Source organism: Schistocerca nitens, chromosome 4, assembly GCF_023898315.1.
Source record: "Schistocerca nitens isolate TAMUIC-IGC-003100 chromosome 4, iqSchNite1.1, whole genome shotgun sequence".
Classification (NCBI taxonomy): Eukaryota; Metazoa; Arthropoda; class Insecta; order Orthoptera; family Acrididae; genus Schistocerca; species Schistocerca nitens.
Genome location: NC_064617.1, coordinates 799097461 through 799107494, shown reverse-complemented (window position 1 = coordinate 799107494; position 10034 = coordinate 799097461). Strand labels below are relative to the sequence as shown.

General features: G+C 43.9%; 1 pseudogene; it reads right to left on the bottom strand.

The window, feature by feature from the left end:
* Positions 1–9329: 9329 nt before the first annotated feature.
* LOC126254061 (5S ribosomal RNA) lies at positions 9330–9447 on the bottom strand (annotated as a pseudogene).
* Between the last annotated feature and the right edge of the window lie 587 nt (positions 9448–10034).

Below are 10034 nucleotides of genomic sequence, written 5' to 3'. Positions count from 1 at the left end.
GAGGTGACCGAGACGTGTAACCAGTGGAACCCCATATCATCACGCCGGGTGATACGCCAATATGCCGATGACGAATACACGTTTCCAATGTGTGTTCACTGCGATGTCGCCAAACACGGATGCGACCACCATGATGCTGTAAACAGAACCTGAATTCATCCGAAAAAATGACGTTTTGCCATTCGTGCACCCAGGCTCGTCGTTGAGTACACCATCGCAGGCGCTCCTGACTGTGATGCAGCGTCAAGGGTAACCGCAGCCGTGGTGTCCGAACTGATAGTCCATGCTGCTGCAAACGTCGTCGAACAGTTCGTGCAGATAGTTGTTGTCTTGCAAACGTCCCCATTTGTTGACTCAGGGATCGATACGTGGCTGCACGATTTGTTACAGCCCTGTCATCTCGACTGCTAGTGATACGAGGCCGTTGGGATCCAGCACGGCCTTCCGTATTACCCTCCTGAACCCACCGATTCCATATTCTGCTAACAGTCATTGGATCTCGACCAACGCGAGCAGCAATGTCGCGATACGATAAACCGCAACCGCGATAGGCTACAATCCGACATTTATCAAAGTCGGAAACGTGATGGTACGCATTTCTCCTCCTTACGAGGCATCACAACAACGTTTCACCAGGCAACGCCGGCCAACTGTTGTTTGTGTATGAGAAATCGGTTGGAAACTTTCATCATGTGAGCATGTTGTAGGTGTCGCCACCGGCGCCAACCTTATGTGAATTCTGTGAAAAGCTAATTATTTGCGTATCACAGCATGTTCCTTCTGTCGGTTAAATTTCGCGTCTGTAGCACGTCATTTTCGTGGTGTAGCAATTTTAATGGCCAGTAGTGTATGTGGTACAGCGATATATCCTTGGGGCAAAGATTTTAAACTGGTGCATCTACAGAGTATCTTCTTTTCCGGAGACGGAAAATGTTAACGTTAAGTTAAGGAATAAAACAAAAGTGAAAATGCGGTGTAAGATAATTTAAATAACATACATTTCCAACCGACGCAGCCTTGAGATAATAGTTTTTTTTAGTTATTTTGTTGTTAAGTGTACAAAGATATATGAGCTATTTGGCAGTGCAAGAAATGACTCCCAGAAAGGTCCTGTGAGGACATTGGTTCTGTATGTCTAACGAGTTCTTCTAAAAAAATATATAAATAACGTGGACTTGGGTCTTTTGCAACTCTCTATACTTATTACGAAAGATAAGGACCATATGACATAAAAACCCCAAGGTTCTGAGAAGAATACATTAAAAATATTGTGATTTACGAACTTATAATCACTGCCAGTGTTCCAAAATTCACTGCCACTCCCTGTATTATCACTAGTAACGTTTCCATACTTCTTTATCAGTTCTTGATGTGATGATTTAAACTGACTAGGGATACTGTCTACATACTTCGTTATGTCTGTTGCTTCTGGCACTTTTAGTGGTACTTACTCCTTATAGGCACGAATAGGACCGTTCTTGGGAAGTTCAGTGATCCTGAACTTTGAAACTGGAGTAAGTGTATTGCCGGCCAATGTCGCTGTAGTCACAATAGTACCTATACACTGTATTATTCTGTAGGACGTTACAGCCCAATTTTTTTCTCCTTGGAACTTTTATCAATAGGTTTGGGATCTATTTTGGAAAATTATGTTTCGTAACCCTTGATTAACTTCAACATACATAGCATTGCTTGTAGACGCTGACTTTAAAATATCAATCCACTGTTCTGCAGTGTACAAAGTATCTTCTTTTTCTTTCTTTTTCTTTCAGTAGTTCCAAGTGATCAAAATCCCTGTCACAATGGTAGATATGAATGCAATGGTAGATATGAATGCCCACGTGACGGATATACATGGCGCATAGCTTCAAAACGGCTTCCTTTCACCAGAGAATGAAAAAATAATTCACAACGGTATTGTTTGTATTCTGTGACGTTCAGGCACCCATGAATACATTAAGTTTCTTAATGTTAGGGCTAATGTTATTGGATATGGAATCAGCAAGAAATGAAACCACTTCATTTGGACTTTTCTTGCATAAGAGTTCTGTGTACAGATAAAAGGAGGCGTGACGCTCTGAAACTCTGTGTATTCCAAAACGTACAAACACAGCTGACGGCAGTAAAACATCTCATTTACTGGAATATGCGGAAATGGTACGTTCTGCATGTAGCCAAAAATCACTGGTTCCAAGCTCAGGACTGCATTCTTGCACTAGTATTGAAGCCTCTAACAGATCCTGGTAAATGTTTGCAGCTTTACTTTCATGAAACTTTAACTCTACTTGACGTTTGTGTCGCTTTACACCATTTGTCTCTCCCTGTATCTGGACTTTTAAGTTTTTCATAAGTAGATTAAACATCTATTCTCGGACGGCCAAGAGAGTAATAAAAACTTCTTTATAGTAATGAACAAAATATTTGTACTTCACTTCTGCTTCAGAATTCTCCTTTTTCAACTCTTTCAGATAAACCACTGGTTCATATTTGTGTAAATATTGCACCCATATTTTATATATGTTTAAAGCACTGGTAGGATACCTTGTCTTCTTTGCCATCCATCCATAATGTGCCACTCGAAATGGGTATCTGAAAACATGATCTTCTATGTTAGCTGTATTCTGAGGTTTTATACAGCTGTTTTGACGTAACCCATCCCTTAAATCTCTTTGAGGCACTACTCCTTACTGTGCAAGGTTATACAGTGTAACGAAAGGAAGGCAACCTTACACATTATCTTTTCACAGCCATCATATTTCACCAGAAAAACCAGAGTAACATAAATCATGTAGCTGTAATGAAGTAACGGTATTAAAGGGTCTCTACAATAATAAAGTGTTAAGCTCATTGATCAGCGTTACTGACAACTGATGCAAAGTACATCCGTGAAATATTGTATAGTTACCCCTGTATCGTATTTGATTTTCACTGATTTGCATAGCATTTCATAACGTTTGAAAAGGTGTTTTGTTACTGTTGTTTTTTTATTAAAATATTACCATTGTTACTGTTCATTATTACTTGTATTTATTATTCCTATTATGTATTATTATTATTATGAAGAAGTGTACCTCATAGTGAAACACAGCACTGCGTTCCACAGTAGGCTCATCTTGCCGAGATCGCCTCCTTTGACATGTGGCTGCTGAAACCAAACCAGCCAAATATGTATCCTGGACATTTTTGTTCTGCATTTTATTGAAGAGGTGCAGAATAGTGTAGTATTATGCACTAACTGTATAGATTAAAGCATCCATCATTAAACTGTTGTATTAATGTACACTCATTAAAACATTTTTGTATCTGCAGTCGGGCCCGTTGTACGGGCGGGAGCGGATTTTTCCCACGTGGTTCACATGAAGTTCGCCTGCGACTTTCTTACTTTGTCCGTCCCCGGTAGCTGAGTGGTCAGCGTGACAGAATGTCAATCCTAAGGGCCCGGGTTCGATTCGCTGCTGGGTCAGAGATTTTCTCCGCTCAGGAACTGGTTGTGTTGTCCGCCGGCACGGTAGCTCAGCGTGTCCGGTCAGAGGGTAAGCAGCTCTCTGTAATAAAAAAAAACTGAGTTAACCGATTAACGACGAACTTAAAAGGATGTCTTACGACGTCCGCCCCGAGCAGATGCAACGAACGAAAGCCAACAAAATGAGATTAAAAAAAAAAAAGAGTGGTCAGCGTGACAGAATGTCAATCCTAAGGGCCCGGGTTTGATTCGCGGCTGGGCCAGAGATTTTCTCTTCTCAGGGACTGGTTGCTGTGTTGTCCTAATCATCATCATTTCATCCCCATCGACGCGCGAGTCGCCGAAGTGGCGTCAAATCGAAAGACTTGCACCAGGCGACCTGTCTACCCGACGGGAGGCCCTAGTCACACGACATTTATTTTCTTAAACTGAATTAACTTCCTTTTCTATGTTTCAGGAGCTGGACGTCTTTTTGTAGCTCGTCCTGATTCATCTTCACTACCACTATCCATTATAGGCCACCAAAAGACTATAGAACAGTTGAAAAAGTTCCTTGTTTATCTTTAAATGCGAACATTTTTAGGTTAGGCTTTACCGTGACTGTTACTGACATTAAATGAAACAACAAATTCACTGTTTCCTTGTTTATCCTGTTTCTTGCAAGCACGAACAGCTGATGAAATCGAAAATCTATGCGTGCGCAACCTGGCGGGCGACTCCGTATTGATGTGTGCTGTACTGCTACTGACCTCGCCTAGATAGGGCGCGCTTTGTCAGTAGCAAAATATCATAGGTCCTAAACAGGTGCTGTTTTGCAACTGCCTTCTTCTTCTTCGTACGATTCTACGAACTTCCTGATGTGGTTTTGCACTGTAAATAATGCGTAGCTGTATAAAGAACGCTATTCTGGTCTCAACGCATTTTCAGTCAAAAATTTGTGTTGGTTCGCATGTGCCTTCTTCAATTGCTCGTTGAAGAATATAAACTGGACAATAAACTCTGGTGACATGCTCCAACAGTGTGGCTGAACAAAATAATCTTGTCTTTAATAGGTCCTAAATTATAAGCGGGTAAAATATACTAGTGAGATTAAGCGGGTAACTGAAGCAGCTGTGATTAAACAAAAAATTTTTTTGACACACTAAGAGAAATTATAGTAATTGAAATAAACGAAAATGGGGCAGTTGACTAAGAGGGGTAATTTCCAACAAGGCCTGAATGGGATTATAAACAGTATATGCAGTTAGAAGTGGCGAGTAAGGGAACTGTGTCTCTCCATTTAGTTCTAAGCTTGGGCTGATGGACATATGTTTATTAAATTCCATTATTTCTAGATAGTTTAAAATCTCTGATCCAACAAAATTTTGTGAAGTAAAAATTGTAGACTACTACGCAAGTGTGTTTTTATTAATAATGTACAAAATATTCTACCAAGAGCCGATGGAACAATCGATCAATACAGGATCCAGGTACTTATTAAGCTGTTCACTGATGCCAGGATCCGGCATATTCGAGTAACGGCGTGCCTAATCATAGCATCACTACAGTAACGTCCGCACTCACAGTTGAACGTACAACGGCGTGTAAGTCCTTTTGAGTCAATCTCCTGCTGCTTATGTGTCTGGTTTGTTATGCGCAGCTGCCACGCTAATCTTCTCATCGTAGTACTTGCCGAGCGCAGCAATTAGTTCTTCGCGAGAAACGCTTTCAGGGCAGACAGTGGGGCAAAAGTTTGCAGGATAACTATTACGCTGATACTCCGACTTTTGCAAGAAAATAAGGTTGCCTGTAGCTAACTTCAGTGTAATCCTCTTGTTGAGAATCAAATACAGGGCATGGCGGTGTGGAAGCAGGCGCTGATGGCTATGGTGGTGCTGCAGTTGCTGGTGGTGGCTCCGCTGTGTTTGCCGGTGCAGCGAGCAGTCTGGTCACCATTTACCTTAGCATTACATCTACTGCGCCTCAAACTACAACTGAGTAACTGACAGCTCTTGATACTTGATAGGGGTGGGGGTGGGGGGGGGGGGGGGGAGACTGGCCTGATCAAACACACAAAAAATAACACCTGTACAAAAAACAGAGTGCAACCCCTGAGCTATGCTGGTAGAAAGTGCGAATTAAAGTCACTATAAATATCAGTCTCCAAAAAGCACAAGAAACACAGTCAGTTGTAGGACGAGTGTTCTGAAACACACGTAGTAACGGTGAACTAATGTGGCGGGCAAGCACGGATAATGTACGCAGTTCTGCAGGAACAACACACAATAAATACAGCTGGCACGCTACGGTCGCAGGTTCGATTCCTGCCTCGGGCATGGATGTGTGTGTTGTCCTTATGTTAGTTAGGTTTAAGTAGTTCTAAGTTCTAGGGGACTGATGACCTCAGATATTAAGTCCCATAGTGCTCAGAGCCATTTGAACAATTTTTTTTTACAGCTGGCGGGAAGTGAAACAACCAATAAAAGATGTCGCCAGTGTTGACGAGAAGTAAGACCAAGTAGCAAACAAATGTTGTTTTTACTTGTTGCTAATTGTTTGGTTGTCTGCTGGTGGATGCCAAGGAGCTGAGCGGTTTTATGACTGAGAAAAAATACACAAAAAAAGACGCGCCCTGAAGGAATAATCTGAATGGGACGGAGATCGAGACATGTGATATACATCCTCAGGGAAAAAATACTACAATTTCAGAAATATTGGGTGATCTTTCTCAAGAGAAAAAGCTTCACAGACTGAGCAAATCAATAACACGTTGGTCTACCTCTGGTCCTTATGCAAGCAGTTGTTCGGCCTGGCATTGATTGACAGAGTTGTTGGATGTATAGTGCCAAATTCAGTCCAATTAGCGCGTTAATTCTTCAGACTGTCGAGATGGTTGGAGGGCCCAGCCCGTAATGCTCCAAACGTACTCAATTGGGGAAAGATCCGGAGACCTAGGTGGCCAAGGTAGATTTTGGCAAGCATGAAGACAAGCGGTAGAAACTCGCCGCGTGCGGGCGGGCATTACCTTCCTGATATGTAAGCCCAGCATTGCTTGCCATGGAGGGCAACAAAACAGGGAGCAGAATATCGTCGACATATCGCCGAGCAGTAAGGGTTCCGTGGATGACAAACAAAGGGAAAGGGGACCTGCTATTTAAAGCAAAGGCACCCTGAACCATCACTCCTGGTTGTTGGGCAAAATGGAGGCGACAGTCAGGTAGCTATCCCACAGCCACAGGAAAAATAGACTACAGCTTCAGAAATATTGGGTGATCTTTTTCAAGAGATAAAGCTTCACAAACTGAGCAAATCAGTAACACGTTGTTCCACGTTCTGCTGCCCAGGCATCTCCAGACACGTCATCGCTGGTCATCGGGTCTCAGTTCGAAGAAAAATGCATAAATGAAAACAAATGTACTCCAGTGAACAATACTCCAGCCCGAAGACGTGTGTGGAAACTCCTCGGACAGCAGTGGGATAGCAACCTGACTGTCGCTTGCCATACGATCCAACACCCAGGAGTGATGGTCTAGGACCACTTTGGTTGTCATCCACTGCATCCTTGCAGTACAGCTATACGTCGACGTTACACTATGTACCGTTTCGTTGCCTTTCATGATAAGCCATCCTGGGCTTACATTTCAGCAAAATTATGCCCACCCGCGCAGAACAAGAGATTATATTGCTTGCCTTTTTGTTTGCTTGTCAAACCCTATCTTGGCGAGCAAGATCGCCGGATCTCACCCCAGATGAGAATGTTTGCAGCATTGTGGGCAGGGGACTCCAACCATCTCGGGACTCTGACAGAATTTGGCAGGATATCCCTCAGGAGGACATCCACCACTTCTGTCAATCAATGCCAAGACAAATAAACTTCTGGCGTAAGGGCCAGAGGTGGACCAACGAGTTACTAACTTGCTCTATTTTTAAAACTCTTTCTCTTGAATAAATCACATATTTTTTTTGAAATTGTAATCGTTTGTTTGTACATGCACATCACATCTTTTGATTTTCGTCCAATTCGGATAATTCCTTCGGGGCGTGCAATTTTTTTAAAGATGCACACGTAGAGCTTTATAAACCTCTTTTACTTACGTTGAACTCCAGTTGCAAGATCCAGATGAATAAACGTTGCAAGACCTTGAACAGGACGAGTCTGAATATTCACAATAGTGATGGAGGCTGAGTGTCGAGACACAACAGGTAGACTAGAGAGACAGGACGGAACTGGCAGACAGGCTAGACGGAAACAGGTCGGTGTGGCGTTCTTTAAGTTGGTTCCGTGGCGGAGCTCACCCTGCGTGCTGACTGAAGCGGCTGTGTCCAGGGGCCGGCCCCAGACTGGGGCTGCAGTCACATGGCTGCTGACAACTTCTAAACGCGAACTGGCGTGACGTGGTATTGATAGCGCACGATACCATAGGTCCAATATATACGAGGGTCGTTCAACAGGCAATGCAACACATTTTTTCTCGGCCAGTTTCGGTTGAAAAAATGAGGAATTTGTTGTGGAACATCGTGGAATATCCCCGCTTCAGCCCCTATAGGTTCATGAAGTTCCGATGGGTGGTGACGCTATACATAACCTTCAAAATGATGTTTGTAACACAGTGCATTCCAAGCAGAGAGCTATCATTGAGTTCTTTTTGGCGGAAAACGAGAGCATCTTAGATATTAATAGGAGCTAGCACAATATCTACGAAGTGAACAAAAGCGCGGTAAGTTGTTGGGCGAGGTGTATGTCATCATCGCAGCAACGTCGCAAACCTTGTCTGGTCTCCCGCGTGCGGGCGGGCCGAACACAATTGTGAGTCCTGTAATGTTGGAACGTGCGGATACTCTCATTCGAGGTGACTGCCCAATCACAACTGAACACCTCGCTGCACAACTGGACACCTCTGTAGGTAGTGCCGATACGCTCGTCCATCTGTTGGGGTACTCAAATGTGTGTGCGCGCTGGTTTCCTCGCCGCCTGACAGAAGACCATAAAGAGCAACGAAGAACTATTTGTATGGAATTGCTTGCGCTTTATGGACCTGATAGTAACAATCTTTTGTCGAACATCGCTATGTCAAATGGAACATGGGTTCAACCTTTCGAACATGAAGCAAAACGACAGACCATAGAGTGGCGCCACACCACCTCTGCTCCTAAGATAAAGTTCAAAATCGCACACTCAGCTGGTAAAGTAACAGCGAAAGTATTCTTGGACCCTGAGTGGGTTATACTGCTTAATGTCCTCAGCTTTGAAGTATTTTGTGCTATCCTCAGAAAACTGATTAAACGACTACAGCGTGTTCGTCGCCACAAAAGCGCAAACGAACTTCTCCTTCTCCATGACAACGCAAGACCTCACGTAAGTCTGCGCACCCGAGAGGAGCTCAAAAAAATGGCTCTGAGCACTATGGGACTTAACTTCTGAGGTCATTAGTCCCCTAGAACTTAGAACTACTTAAACCTAACTAACCTAAGGACATCACACACATCCATGCCCGAGGCAGGATTCGAACCTGCGACCGTAGCGGTAGCGCGGTTCCAGACTGTAGCGCCTAGAACCGCTCGGCCACCTCGGCCGGCAGAGGAGCTCACAAAACTTCATTGTTCTGTTTTTCCTCAGCCACTCTACAACCCGGATCTCACAGCTCCCGACATCCATCTGTTTGGCCCGATGAAGGATGCACTCCGCGGGAAGCAGTACTCCGTCTTTAGGCCACCAGTGGCCTACCGGGACTATCCGACCGCCGTGTCATCCTCAGGGGAGGATGCGGATGGGAGGGGCGTGGGGTCAGCACACCGCTCTCCCAGTCGGTATTCTTGACCGAAGCCGCTACTATTCGGTCGAGTAGCTCCTCAATTGGCATCACGAGGCTGAGTGCACCCCGAAAAATGGCAACAGCGCATGGCGGCCTGGATGGTCACCCATCCAAGTGCGGGCCACGCCCGACAGCGCTTAACTTCGGTGATCTCACGGGAACCGGTGTATCCACTGCGGCAAGGCCGTTGCCTCCGCGGGAAGCAGTACGTGGATTAATGGGTTTTTTTTGATGTAGCAAGATGTTGGCTCCGACGTTGAGCAGTAGAGTGCTACCATTCGGTCTCTCTCAGCAAGATGAACTAAGGCCCTCTCATTGAACGGAGATTATGTCGAAAAATAACGTTTTGTAGATAAAAGAATGTATTGGAATGCTGAATAAAACCAACCTGCTTTCAGAAAAAAGTGTGTTGCATTACTTGTACGTATCTACTCCATCGTATATTAGCTATCTCTAGAGGACAAATTCTTCATGAAAATAATGACCAATTTAAAATTTGGCCTGGTGATATAATCCCTTGCGCCATAAAGTCCATCCCATGTCTTTACTTAGTCAATTGCAGTGTGGTTTCTCAAATTCTCCTTAGTTTTACCGAATACTGCGCTGTTCATTAATTTAAAGAAACCCGGGTTCTCAAATTCTCATTGGTTTTACCGAATACTGCGTTGTTCATTAATTTAAAGAAATCTTTTTCAAAGTCATACGTCGTGAGGGCTCTTTCTTTGATGTTAACGTCAACGTACTCCTTCAACGAACGTGACTGATTGAAGAAGATAAAG